Source organism: Megachile rotundata, chromosome 7 (assembly GCF_050947335.1).
Source record: "Megachile rotundata isolate GNS110a chromosome 7, iyMegRotu1, whole genome shotgun sequence".
In the NCBI taxonomy this organism is placed as follows: Eukaryota; Metazoa; Arthropoda; class Insecta; order Hymenoptera; family Megachilidae; genus Megachile; species Megachile rotundata.
The window spans coordinates 3,665,756-3,682,594 of NC_134989.1; the positions used below are offsets into that span (position 1 = coordinate 3,665,756).

Consider the following 16,839-nt stretch of genomic DNA (forward strand, 5'->3'; position numbering starts at 1 on the left):
AGTCTCCGCCGATTTACGGGGCGTTGATTGACTCGCATTCCGAAACAGCTGATCAGCGAGTGTGAGTAAATATTGTCTGGAGAATACTGAATGTAGGCCGACGACGATGAAAAAAAGCCCGGCCTCTCATCTAATTTGGCTAAGCCAATTAGGTTGATTGAGGAAGGCTTATCGCGCCCGGATTAAGACGGCGCGACGACTTCTTGCGCCAGTTCTTATTCCGTGGCCCGTCGCTCGTCGGTATGCGAGGTTTTTGTTCTGCTTCCTCCCCGCGGCCGACAACGGAATCAGGCGCGCTGGGTCTGAGGAAGCAAGGGTCCCCCTCCCTGGATGGGACCCATCGTTTTGTCCCTTCGCGTTTTCTTTTTGTTTTGTTGTTTGTGGTCCTCCAGTTTATCTTTCCATCTTCTTTGTTTTTTTTCTGCCTCCTTGTCTGTGATAGGGGAAAATTACTTTTGATTCCCCTTCCTAACGACGTCCAAGTCTGTTACAGGACCGCAGTTTTTTTTTTCAAGCCGGCCGCTCGCTCGCCTCGTTGCGCGGCCTCTGGGAGCGGGCGCGAAAGCGAGGAGGGGGGTAGGACAATTTTTGGGGGGGGGTGTGTAACGAGGCATATTTTCATTGGGTTGATTGCCTCGTTTTTTTTGGGTTATGCCTCGTTACGATGATCCTCCCGAATTGCCAGCCCCACTCCTCCGCCCAAGCGGACCACCTTGCCGCTGGGGCAAGTATGAGTGAGCGTGTGTGTGTGTTTTTCTTTTCTTTTTCGTGTGTTTTTTTTATTTTCTATTTATTTCGGAAGCCACGCTTTTCTTTCTCCCCTTCCCCCTTCTCCAACACCAGGAAGGAGCCGCTGCTGTCCCTGGTCGCGGAGGAACCTCTCCCTGAGTGACGGAGGCGCGGGATGGGCCCACCAAAGAAGACCCCGGCTGTCCGGTCGCGGTGCCACCCCGTCACCCTCCGCGGGGGCGACCGGCAGCCCACCACCGGGAAACGCCAGGCCTGGGGACGAGCCACCCCCGACTGCCACCTCGAGAGGGCCCCAGGACCTGGCCACCAGACGTCGCAGTGGAATGGCCCATCCTCGACGCCGAAATCCTCGGGGTGGGGGAATACCGCGAACCAGGGAAGAAGAGGATGGAAGAGAGAAGCCAGCGAGCCGCCGTGAGAGATAGCCGCATCCTTTCGCGAAAGCCGTTTCTCTTTTTTTTTTCCCCTATTTCGTGTATTTTACGTCTCCGCTTCTTCTTGTTTTTTTTTCAAAATCTGAGTAGTGCGTTCCGTGTTATACTTTGTGTCATTTTGGTATTGTGTGTGCCTGCGTGGAGTGTGTGTCGCCGCCGCCCCTGTGTGGAATTTTTGGGAGTACACCAGCGCAAAAAGGTAGGAGTCATCTCCGTACCCTGTTTATTGTTAGTCATTTGCGCGTGGGCGAGGGCGATAGGACCCCTGGCCCCAGTGACGAGGACCCTAGAGGCCGCGGACAGTCTACACGACACTGTCCCCTCTAATTTAGTTCTTCTTCGTTTCGCTGTATTTTGGTATTTAGGACCAACGTCCCCTTATTGTCCACGACCCCTAAGAGGGCGTGTTCCTTCGCGGGCGAATACCTCAGCGTTCTTTTTGCATTTCTATATTTTCTGTACTCGCGCGTACCGTGAGCCCCCGCGCCGCGAAAGCCTCCCTCGCAACTGGCGAGTCGACCCCTTTTCCTCGACCGTTGCTTGTAACGCGTGGGGCCCACGCGAATTCATTTTTTCTGTTTTGCTTACGTGGCCTACTTGGAGGCCCGAATAAAAGCACTTTCTATTGGATACGAACTCGCGGGTCTTTTACTAGTTTTTTCTGACCCCCTCTGATTCCCGCTCCCGACAGAGCAGCCGGAAGGGCGATTACTCCGGACGAGTGCATTAGCACTGGCGCCCCATTAAAGAAATCGTCCGTGGGTGTGAGCATCGGTGCGTGGAGGGCCGTTTTCCCTAACGGCCCCCACTCCAGGGAACCCCCTTCGGGCTTTCCCCCCACCGATCCGTCACACAATAAGATGCTTTTTATAGGACAATCTTCATTGTTTTTACAATTTTTGGCAACGTGCCCTTCTTGTTTGCATATGAAACATTTAACTGCTTCTGTAGAAGGATATATCCAGTATGTTGTTTGGTCATATTCAATTTTGATAGAGTTCGGAACTTTGTGTACATCTTCTGGGTGTGTATAAATCTGTCGTCGGAAACTAAGTACGTGTGTGTAACCTTCTTCAACGATACCAGCTCTTAGGAAGGACACGGCCGATTCTCTCTTAATGCCTAGCTTGTCTAAAGCTTCTTCTATGGTTGTATGGGGAATCGTTGGGTACACATTTGACAAGATTATGCGTTGATATTTATTTATAAGTGGCCTAAGGCAGAGATCTGTATTGTGGATTCTAATACGATTATACTTACCTGTGATATTGTCTGCAATTTCCTTGCTTGCGAGGAATACACAAATTCTAGCGTTCGAAATTCTCGAAATAAATCGAATGTTGCGTGGCTCGGATAGTTTTCCTAATGCCTGAACATAATCTTTTATCGGTATTCCATCTTTGGCTTCAATTACAATTGCCTGTTCTTTCTTTGGAAAACTATCACTTTGGACAACATTGGTGTAGTTTCGTTTCGGTTGTACAGTTGGGGTATTATTGGCAGAGGCCATTTCGATGAAAAGATTGCACCGATATGTTGATGAGAAAAGGTTTGCAAGGGCTTGTACGCTCTCACAAATGTGTAATTACATTAGTTAATCGCACTAATAAACCGGTTAGAAACTTAACGTAAATGATTTACTTTGACTCAAAATGACACTCGCGTTCACGATAGGCACGCAGTTAGTAAACACGTCCGATCGCTTCGGTTGTCGCTTTGATACTGCCTACCACGTAATTATTTTTATAAGTACGTAGTATTTTTATTATTAAATGTTTATGTTAATTCGTCCAGTTAATTTAATTTGGTAAGATGAATTCAATAATTTAAGGATATAGAAATATCTAAAGATTCTTTACGGATCTCTACTTTGAGATGATAGAAATTTTTTGAGACAGTATTCTTTTACTTTGTAATGAAAGTGTGTAGAAATTTGGAAATCTTGCAACTGGCGATTTAAAAATTTGAGAATCCGAGAATTTGGCGATGTAGCAATTTGGGGATCTGGGAATTTGGAGATGTGCGAATCTGGGGATGTAGGATTTTTTAAATGTGTTAGGCTGGACACCTAAACATTTGGTGATGTAACACTTCGGGGATCTAGAGATCTATAGTTGTGAGAATCTGAAAATTTAGGAATTTTGAGATGTGGAAATCTGGAAATCAGGAATTTGGAGATGTGACTATCAAAGAATCTAGGAATTTAGTGGATGTGGATCTAATATTTTGGAGATGTGGGAATTTGGAAATCCAGGAACTTGGAGATGTGGGAATCTGCGCATGTAAGAATCTGAAAGATTAACAATTTGATCATTTTTGTGCTAGAATCGAAAGATTTGAAAATATAAGAATAGGAGTACAAGGATCTGACGATATGTTAATTGCAATTTATAGATTAAAATTAAACGTAAATAAACGTAGTATATAGATTATAATTAAAGATTTTATAATCGACTTGTTTCAAAACTCACCCATATCAGAAGTTATTTTGATAATTCGAAAGCTAATCATTCTATTTAATTTCCAAACGATCATGTTAACAATATAAATATATTCTAACCGACATCGAAATTGAATGATACATAAAATTCGCGATACCAACTTCTCATCCTCTATGGAGTTCCAATCGAACTCCATACAGCAGTCTTCATGGTAGTCAGATCATATTGCGATACGATTAGCTAGCTAGCGTGACATTAGCGTTCTTAGACGAGCATGTCTGCTTATCTGTCTGATGATTCATTGCGGTTATCTCAACGTACAGCAGCAGTTTGCACGCCCAACGATGGTAGAAGTGGCGAGAAGGGGTGTAAGAGGTGGAGTAGAGAAGCTTACAGCCAGGTTAACCGAATTCAAAATTATTATGGCCACGTTAAGTCTGGTAGACCCCTGTGAAGAGTGGCAGAGATGGATAGAGGTGTGTGCTGTGAGAGGTGAAACGTATGTACGAAGTTTACTATGATTTGAGAGCCTGCTTAATTCTGCCAATTACAGATTGAATGCTCCATAGAAATATCGCCGATATATGATGATAAAGGAATTAAAGGATTAATGCGCTAAATATGATTGCGTCGAGTGGAAACTTATCATCGAAGAGAAGTTGAAAGTAGATTTTGGAACAGGTTAAACATTTGAGATTGCTATTTTCTGTTACTAATCCTAGCAGTATGAAAAGAAAAATATTTTTTGCAATATTTGTTCGAAATTATTTTTACTAATAAGGAGTAAAATTGTACATTATTGTACGAAGTGTATGCTGACGTTATACAGGAAATAAAAGTTGTGTACAGGGTGCTTCAGGGTCAATGGTATAATTAGAAAGATTTTATTGTACTCGAATAATAAGCTCAAAATGTATGATACACTTTCTTCATATGCAAATTCGTTTTAGAAGAACTTGTAGATATTATGATTTAGTGTTCATGATAATATTCATATATTAATTCATAATGTAATTTCAATAGAAGATATGATGAATACAAGCAAAAACAACGAAATCATGAAGGACATTAAGTAATAATAATTTCGATGGTATTAGTAATTATATTCAGTGATTGATAATTCATAACGTCTACTAATTGTTAAATTAGCAAGAAATTGTTGAAACGACTATTTTATTTGCAGGAAATAATTTTTTTCGTATAGAACTAAATATTTTGAAAAATTTTCAAAAATAAAGTCTAATACCCCAAATGCAAGAAGTCTTTGTATAAGTGAATATGGTTATCAAATTAATTTTCTTTCGTGCATGCAGTGAGAACAATGCTGCACTATCTGCATGACTGAGTTTCTCACAATGGTTTGATTTGATTCGAATTTGATGGAAGGTATTTCATTAAACCGTACAGTATTGGCTACCGTTTGTAGAAAGCAATTTTTCAACCCTGAGAAATTGACAAAATTGCGACGTCAAAGAGAACAGTTTACATTGCATATAACATTTTTCTGGGAATTAAACAAATTCAAACAATAATAAAACGAAATAACTGTATGAAATTATAAATTCTGTGTGCATCAAATTTCATGGAAAAAATGTCGGGAGTAACAAAATTATAAAACAAATGTAAAAGCGTACAATATTGATAAAGTTATTATGTAAATTGAATAAAAAAATAAATTGAAATATTCATCCAATTAGTAATGCATTCTTTTTATATTTATTGTTTTTTTTTTTTTTTAGTAGAAATTACAAATCATACAGTAAAGAGTTCAATGAAGGAAGTTTTGTACAGTATATGTATATGTGATTTGTAAAAGGATAAAACTACTTAACATCCAATGGGTAATTTAAGCCTCGAAAGATTTGAATTTCGAATGGGATGTCGGATCATTAGCGAATATGCAAGTTAGTAGGACCCTCTGTTTCGCGAAATAATTTATGTAAGAGTCTTTGTCAAGATGAAGAAATAAAGGCTTATACTCGTAATAGATGGAACGTTAATAATCTGCATATATTTTAATAAAAAGCAACGAAAGGCGATCTGCACGTCGCGACAGGTTTCAATCGATTGTCCTGTTTTTTCAACCATTATTGCCACCGACAACGTCGATGACAAATGCCTAACGTACTCATGCATAACGTACAACACTACAATGTATCAATCTTATGCGTAATACCGTATTCTTTTACATTTAGTAAAGCAGAACTGAACATTAGTAAAGTAACTAGACGTATTTCTCTAATGATGTATCAAATAAAAATGCTGGCAATAGAATTATCTATAGAGAAGTGTTATGGTTTACCAGCTTTTTTCTTTTTCATTAAAGCTATGTATTTTCTTCATATAATCCTACTCTTACCTCTAATTCACATTAAGCACAGATGTTCAGATTTTTTAATTTTCAAACAAAAATTGAAGATGCAGAGATTTCTAATTTCTTAAAACTAGGAATTTAAGAATCTTCAAATTTTTAGAGTTGGAAATTAAGAGATTTTCAAATTTTTTAATTTAGAATTTTAAAAGTATAGGGATTTTCAAATTTGTACATTTCGAAATCTGAAAACTTTGTAATTTGATTAGAACAATTCAATTTTTATGACGGTGAAAACGCACAAATTTATTTCGATTATCGTATAACAAACGTATTATAATTAAGTCCTGTAGCGAGTGATAAACAAAGCAATTTGACGATTTACGATATCAAATCAAGTATCAGTATTACAATCGTGCAATGGCAAAATATAAAGCACAGTCCGTAATGACAAATACGAAGTAAATCCCGTAGTGACAAAATATAAAGTGAGGGTGCGGGCCCCGGTGCCCTCGCTTATTTTATATGTTTCACTCCCCTACGACGTCTCCTAGCAACCACCCGATTTCTTTGAAATCTGCCACGTGCCCTCCGTCGACTTTGGCTTCGTGGTCATCCCTCTACGACCGAACCGCCGAACCTCGCGATGCCGCCCGCCCTTTGCGGCCGAACCGCCGCGCCGCCACGCCGCGCACCGATACCGATGTCGCGCCGGCACTTGCCGATACCCGCCATCAAACGGAGCGGTCCGAACCATTGTCAGCGTTTCTGGAAAATTACGCATTAGGAGACGTCGTCGAGGAGTGTCTTTCTTTTCTGCCGAAGTGCGCATCAGGGTTCGCCGGCATTTCGCAGTGGATCAAATACTTATTAATTGGCGTTTTACTTGGAATTTCAGAGCATGTGCCACGTGCCACTTTTACCACGTGCCATTTGCCACGTGCACCGCGCACGTGTACATTTCTTAGCAAAATTAATTATTTATCGTCTTCGAGCGCGACCGATCCTGCAGACAGCTAGCCGGAGCGCGGGGCAAGCAAGCTCGCCCCCGCCCGGTTTCTCGCCTCTCCCGAGCGGAGTGGCCCTCGGTGTTTTGGCGAGCTCCACCACTCCCGGGCGGATTGGTTACCCCCGGTGCTACGATGGTTTTTCATCCCGAAACACTCATGGTGTTCGACGAATACGGCCACAGGTTTCCCCGTGCACGTAGGACTTCGAGGCATGGAAACTTGCCATGCCTGCTGCTTTTGACCAGTCGCCCCCGAAAACCCCGCTAAATTCGTCCAATTTTCTGTATACTTTTAAATTCTCATTTTATACTCTGAAATGCCTCGTTCGGCTAGTTCTATCCGTAACAGTAATTGCCAGAGGGTTAGAGTTAAAAGTTTAGGTACTTTCAAATTTTCAAATATTCAAATTTTTAAATTTAGGAGTATTCAAATTTTCAAACTAATATTGGATCCTCAAGTATTAGGGATTTTCAACTCTTGAAAGTTGGAAACGTACGAATATCCAAATCTTTAAATTCGCATATACTTCAATTTCTTAATTTACAAATTTACAAATTTAGAAGTTGTCATATTCAGTTATCACCAAAAATTCTCTACACCGTGGCAATATAAGGAGAGTCTATTAACAGAACTGTACCAGCATACTCGAAACATTTAATTCATCTTCTCGATCCAACTACGATTAAGAAGTACACGTTACAAAACGTAAATAGATTTCATTTAGCTCCCGCCATTTCCGTGCACCGTTCGCGAAGGGCGACAAACGTTTCGACCCAGTTTCAATTTAAACCGCTGACGTTGTACATGAAAACCGTACAACCATATTTTCTCGTAATAAAATCGTCACGCATCGCCGCAACAACGGGGCATGATTTAAACAAAACGTTAAACGGGAACAAGGATCCAAGCAGAAGGAAAAAAGAAAGAACCGGTAAACCGTTCGAGCTTTTTTCTGGCCTCTTTTCTCTGCCGGGAAATTCAATAGGTATAATCCTGTAATTGCCTGCTCTGCTTCTATAGTCGAGGTGCAGCTTGCTGGATTTAAAGTACGTTCGTGGTTTGATGTACAAACCCACAGGATACTCCTGACACTGATTAAACTTGTTACTGCTTAGAAGTATCGTCTGTTGGTGAACTTACTGACGATGTTACCGAATCGTTTTCCTGAGATACTATCGATCGGCGATGTAACGTCTTATTACGTTGCTCCATTGTTTTAAGACTTGCTTTAGAACATGTATCGTATTATCGATATTTAATTAAAAACGGACGTGTTCGGTGTTGTTCTGTGTGTAAGAACTTTCAGTTGATGTCATAGATTGGAGGATGTAATGAATGCAATTTATAAAATTTTATATACAATCGAGGAAATTAATTTGATATATTTGGTATATTGAAAAGTAATCATTCTCACATGGAAATGGAATTTTAAGAAAAAAGAAGGATATTATTTTTTAATTTATAGACTTTTATGCCTTGAATTCTTAAATTTGCAAATTTCTAAATTCCCACATGTTTAAATTTTCAATTTTGAAAGTTTTGAAATTTTTTAAGTCTTTAAGGTATTGAATTTCAAATTATTAAATTTCCAAGTTACTATATTTTTAAACTTTTTAATACACCACATTTCCAAATATTCAAACTTCGGAATATTTAAATTATAGTATTTTCCCATTACTATATCTTTTTAGATTAAACGTTTAACATTTCTAAATTTTGTAATTATCAAATTTCTGAATGATTAAACATAAATTTCTAAACTTCTAAATTTGGAAATTGAAAATTCAAATTCAAAAGTTTGAAAATTTAGAAATCTAAAATTTGAGATCTGAAAATATCAGAATTTGTAAACTTGCAAATTAGACAATTTAAAAATCTGGAAACTTGCAAATCAAAAAATCTAAAAATTTGAATATTTGAGATTCCTAGAGATTCATGCCAATAAACTTTTCAAAGAGCACCTTTTCTCCCCATAAGATTACTGAACCACTTATTTACTAACATGAATAACAAATAAACATTGTCTTTTTCAGAACATTTAGAATATTTTTATAAAATATTTTTATTGTGAATGAAAAAATTTTCTTATATTACACATAAGTGTATTGCGTACATAACGAAATTAGTTAATTATGACCGTAATTAATGTTACACTTACAAATATGATGATGCTCGTGATTCCTACACCATGAAAATTGTTGGCGTAACAAATGAAGCGTCCGTTCGGTAGAACGAAGATGGATATGTGATTCATTTCGAACGTACCCATTAATTTCCTTCTTTGCAATACTTCTTGTGAACTGCTCGAACCAGCAGTTTTTACTGTCCGATAGGAAACGGATAACCGGAGAAATTTTGTAAAATTTTCTCGCCACGAAATTAAGCGTCGCAGAGAAGCAAAACATCGTACTGTAGGGAAATACGATGAGATAAAACGAAAATTGTTCTTGTACATTCATTTCGAAACGGTGCAATGATTCATATGAATATATTCATTTATGAGGTAGAAAAAGAATTATTTTTATCGAGATTTCACTATGATTGTAGAATGAATCATACATGTTATTCACATATTATAGATTAGGTAACATAACCTCATTTTGATTAAATTTTAACTTAAATTATTTTAATTAAATGAAAAATAAATTAAACTAAATGTATATTGTTTTTCTACATGCCTGTAATATCTACTTTTTATATCTTCACATCTTTCAGTTTCTATATTCCTGTATGCTATTTTCCAGATCATTATATCACTATATCCCAACATTTTTACAATCTAGATCTCTATATTTCCAAATACCTATATTTCCAGACTGTATATTTTTGAATTTCTATATATTTAGATCTCAGATTTATATTTCTCCAGAGTCCTATATTCTCAAATTGCTGTACAATTTCTAAATCTTTATTTCTTCAATTCATTACATTCTTCCTATTTCTGCGGATACCTACTCCCCGAGTTTCCTATACCTTTAGATTCTTACATTCTAATTTCTCTATGATCCCAGATCTCTATATCCTCAAATTCCTATATGTCTAACTTTCTATACCTTCAAATCTCTACAGTTCTAGATATCTACATATCTAGATTTCTAAAGCTATATATCCCTATATGTCTACATCCTCAAATTCTTATATCCTAGATCTCCATGTCCTCAAATTTCTGTACTCCTAGTTCTCTATATCTCCAAACTTTAATATTTAAAATCCCACGCATACACCGTGTATACTCATTTCTATAAACCCTTTTGCAGCCACTTTTACCCATAACTGTTAAACACATATAAATAAACTCGAATTCATGCATACCACCTACATTTAACTTGCAATGAAAAATATGTCATGTCGATCGAATCTTATCTTCTACTTTACGTTCAGTTAAAGCAAATAGGATAATGGTGCACATAATCGTTAAGGACAAGTCGATTCGTTTTCAATTTGAATCAACGGGAACACGAAGGATCCGGGAACTAGGTACCGGATACGGAAGAACGGTCGACGAGTGATCCTCGAAATTACAGTTCCTCCATAAAAGTAGTCGTAAAGTCTCACGAAGGTTTCCTAATTCCACTTAACGCTTTCGCGACGTCGCTGTCGGTAGGATCCACCTTAAAACATCTGCGGGATCGTAAGCATCCAGTTTAAAGAGTTCGCTGGTAGTTGGCCAGAAGTTTCGGTTATGACATCGGCATTGTTACGCGAGGCTGTATTGCCTGTACATTAGCGAACTGCTGGAAACTTGGCCGGAAGTTTTCCATGAATCTTTGAGGGAAACGCGGCTCTCTCAAACATACTTTGCTGTCCATTATGCGGCTGGTTTTGTTGGATGCTAATGTCTCTTCTTTGAATTTACTAAGTTTTTAATTAAGCTTTATGTATTTACGTTTTCTTGCATTCTCTTTTCTGCTTTTCGAAACAACATGCTCTGTCCGCAAAATGTTTCGAAACACGTAAAACGGTAAGTTAGATACAGAAGAGAGATTGCAATTTTAAAGTGCATTTTTATTCATCGAAAGGTTTTGTCTTTTTAATAAAATAATTTGATTTTATGCAAAAAGATTTATTTCAAAATTTCAAAGATTTATCGTTTTAGCAAAAGCTTTAATTTGAAAATATTTATTTTTCTAGCACATCCAATTTAATCTTGCTATTCTTATACTTGATACTTGTTTACATACGAATTATAATGACTGGATGAACAGGTTTATTTATACGATTATTGTAAACTTTATATGAAAATTATAAGCTTAATCAAAAGCGATGTCGTAACATTTATAAAATTAATATAATGTACAAAGCCGGTACATACATTGTAGTTATTTTATTTTATTTCTCTGTTAATAGATTTCAATTTGTACATTTGAACATTGGAATATTGAAACATTTGAACATTTGAACAGTTGAATATTTGAACACTTGAACATTCGAACATTTGAAAATTTGAAAATGTTTGCTATAAAATTAGCCAAGCCTTTTGAAACACCCTGTATACGATGCACATTATTCATAATGGCTTTTGTAACACGGAATTTAATTAATACGAAAAATCCATGTATCGTTATATCATTTATAGTCGTGATAGAAATAACGAGCTTAAATTTACGGAAAGCTAATGAACAATAATCCGTGGAGCCAATAAACGTTTCATTAATCAACATCAATGTATAGCATGATACCAGACGCATTCATTTTCGCAGATGTTTCTATTTCATTTAAATATCATTTTTCGATTTTACCATATTGCACCAGCAATGAAAATTCAACGAGACAGATATTCATTATTTTAAAGCCTGTTTAAAATCTTGGAATGATTAAAATGAAAATTTACGAAATGCATTTTAATTTTTTGATAGAAGTGTATTATGTTTGGGATTCTAACGGCATAAAACGAACTGCAGTGCTGTCACCACTGATGAGGTAAAGATATAAGGTGCTTATGCTGCAAAATTTTTAGCAGCACGTTCTTATTCACTATAGAGTACATCTTGTACTACATTTTACGTTTAGTCGTCACTCTGGTTTCGCAATATATCTTCCTTTTCCTGGAGAAAAAGGATTTATGATTCGACCACCTTCCTCTGATGCTTTGAAGACGGTTCTATCTTCAATGGAAATAATATTTTACAAATACATCAATGCAGTTATAGAGAAATCGATATTACGACATACAATACATTTTAAAACAAATTCGACTCTTCTCTTCGAATCTTAATAATAAATTATAACACTATGAAGATACATAAACTCTGATATGTTATCTCATTTATGTTAGATTAAGTTAGGCTACTGTTTAGTTAGAATTAGGTTTCAATTTAGTTTGGAAGGTTAAGTTGAACTACAATTTAGTTCAGTTAGATAAGATTGTGATTTAGTTCGGTTAAGTTAATTTAGGTTAGAGTTAGAGGGATATGATACAGTTTATAAGGATTTGGAATTCGAAAGATACATATAGTTATTTACTTTAAAATTGCGATTTGAGATTTTAGGAATATAAGAATCTGGAATTATAGAAATTTAGAGACATAGTGATATGTGAACATAGCGATTCAAGGACATAGGATATACATATGTAGTTTCATCAAATCTCAAATCTCGAATTTCCAAATTTGAAAGTTCGAAGTCTCTGACTTTTCAATTGTCCAAATTTCAAATTCTAAATCTTCACATTAAAAATTACTTGAATTCCAAATTTATAATTCTTTTCTTCAAATTTCTTATTATCGAATTACAAAAATTTCCAAGATTCTCAATTTCCAAACTTCTAAATTTCTAAATCTTTAGTTTTCAAAACGCTTAGTTAATTAATTCTCAATTTCTCAATTCATCAAATTTCTAATTTTACTAATGTTCAATTCAAATATCTAACTTCTTAAATTTGTAAAATTCCCATTTTTCAATTCTCAACCTCTCTGTTACGTGCGGGAGGCGCGCGTATAAAGCCGCGAAGTTGTATGCCCTAACAAAATTAATTGTTAACGGGACTTAATGTTTTGTGGATCCGGAGATACGCTAGTCCCATACGAACCCTTTCATAAGATCGCAAGGTTTATGGAATATGGAGGAGGCAATAAAAGAAATGTAATTCACAAATAATTAAAATATATAAAAGGTTATATTTTGTAAAATATGAAAAGATTAGAATGGTAGCGTGTGCAATATAATATGAATTACAAAGGTTAAATTCTGAACAGAACAAAAATATCGTTAATACCCGAGATACGCAATTCGAAGGTTTGAAAGGATAAGCAATTTCTCAAATAAAAAAAAATAAAAAAATAAGATAATCCAGTAAGGGAGATCCCAAAGTTAAATAATTAATTACTGGATATACTTGCCAGAAATATTCATAAAATATCTGGAAGAGTAAAGGAAACAACTCACCGAAATGTCTGCACTTGAATAAATTTAGAAATAATCAATTTCCTTGTAAAATGTGAAATGACAGGTATGCCTGGTTCCTAGAGGAAGAAACACACACACTGCACCAATGAGAATTTTGAACGCTGAGCTACTGCGAAATTTAAAATAAACTATAAAAATGAAACTATACTTTAAAATTAAAAATAAAATGAGATATAATTGAATGGAAAGTGAAATAATAAATTGAATTGAAAATTTAGCGCAAAAGTTTAATGTGAAGTTAGAGTCTTTGCCCGATTTTGTACTTTCACAAATTCAAAAGCAAACTCGTCTCTGAATCACTTCACGGACTCCTGACACGCACCTCGCGATTATACACCGAAGAGTGTCGCAACTTGGACCTCTTGAAGAAGACCAGAGTGGGCCTAGTCCGAAATTGTTTATGTTGCATTGATATGCGCCTAACGAATTAGGCTGCGAGGCCAACGCGTAAGAGACCGTGATTCGCTAATTAGGTGGTGATGGTGGGTGCATGCGTGTTCCTCCCTTGTCTAGCTCTTATCTTTCTCTCTCTCTTCCTATATAGTTCTTTTCCTTTACTCTTGAGCTATGGGCTCTTGATTAACTATTAAATTATTTTTACATGCATAACCAATACAGTATAAAATGTTAATCTGCACACATTATAAAAATTTAGAATGAAACATTATCTATTTCGTTTTACAATTATTAAAGTTAAATTGCGCTCGGTACCGTAATTATTGTAGGACTGATTGGCGTATGAGTATTTGCAATACCGGTATAATGCAAGTCTCTATTGCAATTTTATGGACAATTCATATAATATTGTAGTGTTATGAGGACAATTTCTATTGTAATTCTATATTGCATCGCGGGTCCTTGAGGAACATTCCAGGATGCTTAGCGTTATCGGGCCACACGAGCGCGCTTTCTCATTTATGTTTGGCGGTTCGGAGAAGTAAAATGATCTAAGATTTTGGCCGTGGGATCTGATTTCAAGGAAGGAATGTGTTACATTAATAATCTTAGTTTAGACGCTAGAAGATAGTCTATCTAATAAACATTAAAGACCATTAGTGTGTACGATCAGGGTGTTCTCAGAATGCAATATGCATTATCGATACACATCCGGTCGGTGAAGAGGTATAAAGGAAATTTTGAAAAATATTCCTATTCGGAACGTAACATCTCAAAGGACCCCTTTACTAAAAAAAGTAAACCAAACGAAATCATTCTGTTTTGAAATTTTTCTTATAATATAGAATCTTACTGTTTGTGCCATATAATAAATAATAAAATTAATATGTGCCATATATATAAAACAAATATGTACCATAAGTGCTATATACGTGGTGTGACCCAAAAGTAACGAGACTGGTCCAATAAATCATTGTACCTGTAGAATCAGTTCTCCGTGACATTATCACTTTCAAAGTAGTCCCCTTCAGCATTCACACACTTTTGCATTTGGTGCTGCCATTGCTGGTAACAATTCTGGAACGAGGTTTTTGGAAGTCCCTTTAGGAGATTCTCCGTTTCTGTCTGAACCTCTTTAACTGAGGTGAAATGGGTTCCCATTAAGCAAAATTTAACTTTAGGAAATAAAGAAAAGTCTCATGGAGCCAAATCAGGTGAATAAGGAGGATGCCCCATCACAGTAATATTTTTGCTGGTCAAAAACTGCTTGACAGACAGTGCCGTGTGAGCGGGTGCATCGTCCTGGTGCAATAGCCATCCATCGCTCCACAACTGTGGCCTTTTTTTCCTATTTTTTTCACTAAATATTTTTAGTACTTTAATGTAATAGTGTTGGTTAACAGTCTGATCACTGGGAAACCACTCAATCATTACAATTCCATTAATGTCGAATTTTGATTTTGACATGCGTGCTTTTTTGGGTTGTGGGGATCCTGAAGATTTCCACTGCATCGACTGGCACTTACTTTGTGTCATAGGTAAAAATCCATGTCTCATCACATGTTACAACAGATTTCAACAAATTTTACAAAAAACTTGATGTTTATTCGCTGTTCGGTTTTTACGTTAGACATTTTTCCGGCAGAATGCAGTTGCACGTGTTCACTAAATAACGCAATACTTCTAAATGGTATGACCGATTCAATCGAAATTTGCAAAATGAATAGAGGAGGTATGTAGGATGATGCCACAAAAACAATTGCTGCCAATTCCATTGTTTTTTCAAGATACACACCGAGTCTCGTTTCTTTTGGGTCACACCTCGTATAAAATAATATGATAAATATGTGCCATATTTGTTTACATAAATCCATAACAGTATAAATAATGTTTAAAGTTTTATTGCCAAAAAACACACAACTCACATATGAAATTTTCCATCCGTAAAAACTTTCCAAGATACTCAAACAATATTGTACCTCGTTCAACCCACACATAGAAATCTATCTTCACTGTCCCAAACATCTGACAAAAAGAAAGGTGTAGGAAAGAATAGATTTCAATGATCACATCAAAATGAACATGGTGTTCCGTGTCAGAGGGACTTTGTAAATATACCGATCCAGTGAACACTTTCGCAAAGAGTTTATTGGAGTGGTCCTTGTGAAAGGAGCAAGGAAGGGTCGGGAAAAGACATCAGTTCTTTTCGCATGTCGCCAAATGAAAGGAGCTGGAATCGTTGAAGTTGAGCGTGACTAGCAAAGAAGAAGATAACGATTCGGTGTGGGCAAAGAAAGGGTGAGCAATTTTAGATCTGGCTTCTGTCGCGTTTAAGCGTCGACGACTTTCGAACGGGTGCAGCCACTCCGCGCGAGAAAAGCTTCTCCATTGAGGCTGAAAAGTTTGAAAAGTTCCCGATCCGTAGGACCTCGTGAATGACTTTTCATTTGGCCTTCGATCGGCACCCATCGAAGGGCTAAAGTGGCCAATTCTGTAAAGTTTCGCTGTGGTAATTACTGGCTACTGCAACTGGGTCATCGAGCTACGACTTCGACCACCCAAAGCGATCGTACTGATACACTTTTCCGTTGATGACTGTGATTACAATTTAATTGGATCAAAAGTGGGAATAGAACTGTCGACTGGCAGATTATTTGTTTAGTTGAAATTTGTACACGGAAAAGTGGGGTACGCTTGTGGACAGTTCTAATTCCGGATATTTTATCAATCACGTAAACACTAGTAATATTAGTAATATCAGTCATATTATCGTATTACTTCTGGAAGTTACAGTATTTTTGTAAGTTGAACATTTAGATCAGTTCTTATTAGAATCGGTATTGATATTATGGAGCGCGATGAAATTTATAGGGACCCAATAAGGCCCAAGGGGTCGATTGAGAATCGATAGTTGAATCTATACTGGCAATTGATAAGCACAATAAAAAAATTCATCAACATAATTGTTAATTAATAGTTTGGTATAAAGTACAATTGTTTGATATAACAGAGGCATCTACTAGTAAATGGGGATTGCTTTATCTACAGCAATAGTTCCTAATAGGGTCAGTATTACAATTTTTTTTAGTTTC

General features: G+C 36.7%; 1 long non-coding RNA gene across 2 annotated transcripts; it reads left to right on the plus strand.

Moving 5' to 3' along the window:
- Positions 1–1,939: 1,939 nt before the first annotated feature.
- LOC143264786 (uncharacterized) lies at positions 1,940–5,408 on the plus strand. Of its 2 annotated transcripts, XR_013038718.1 has the most exons (3): positions 1,940–3,466; positions 3,949–4,101; positions 4,179–5,408. It is a non-coding gene; the product is annotated as an uncharacterized LOC143264786 (long non-coding RNA). The 2 variants fall into 2 exon arrangements; XR_013038717.1 differs by having other exon boundaries at positions 1,940–4,101.
- Positions 5,409–16,839: the final 11,431 nt, after the last annotated feature.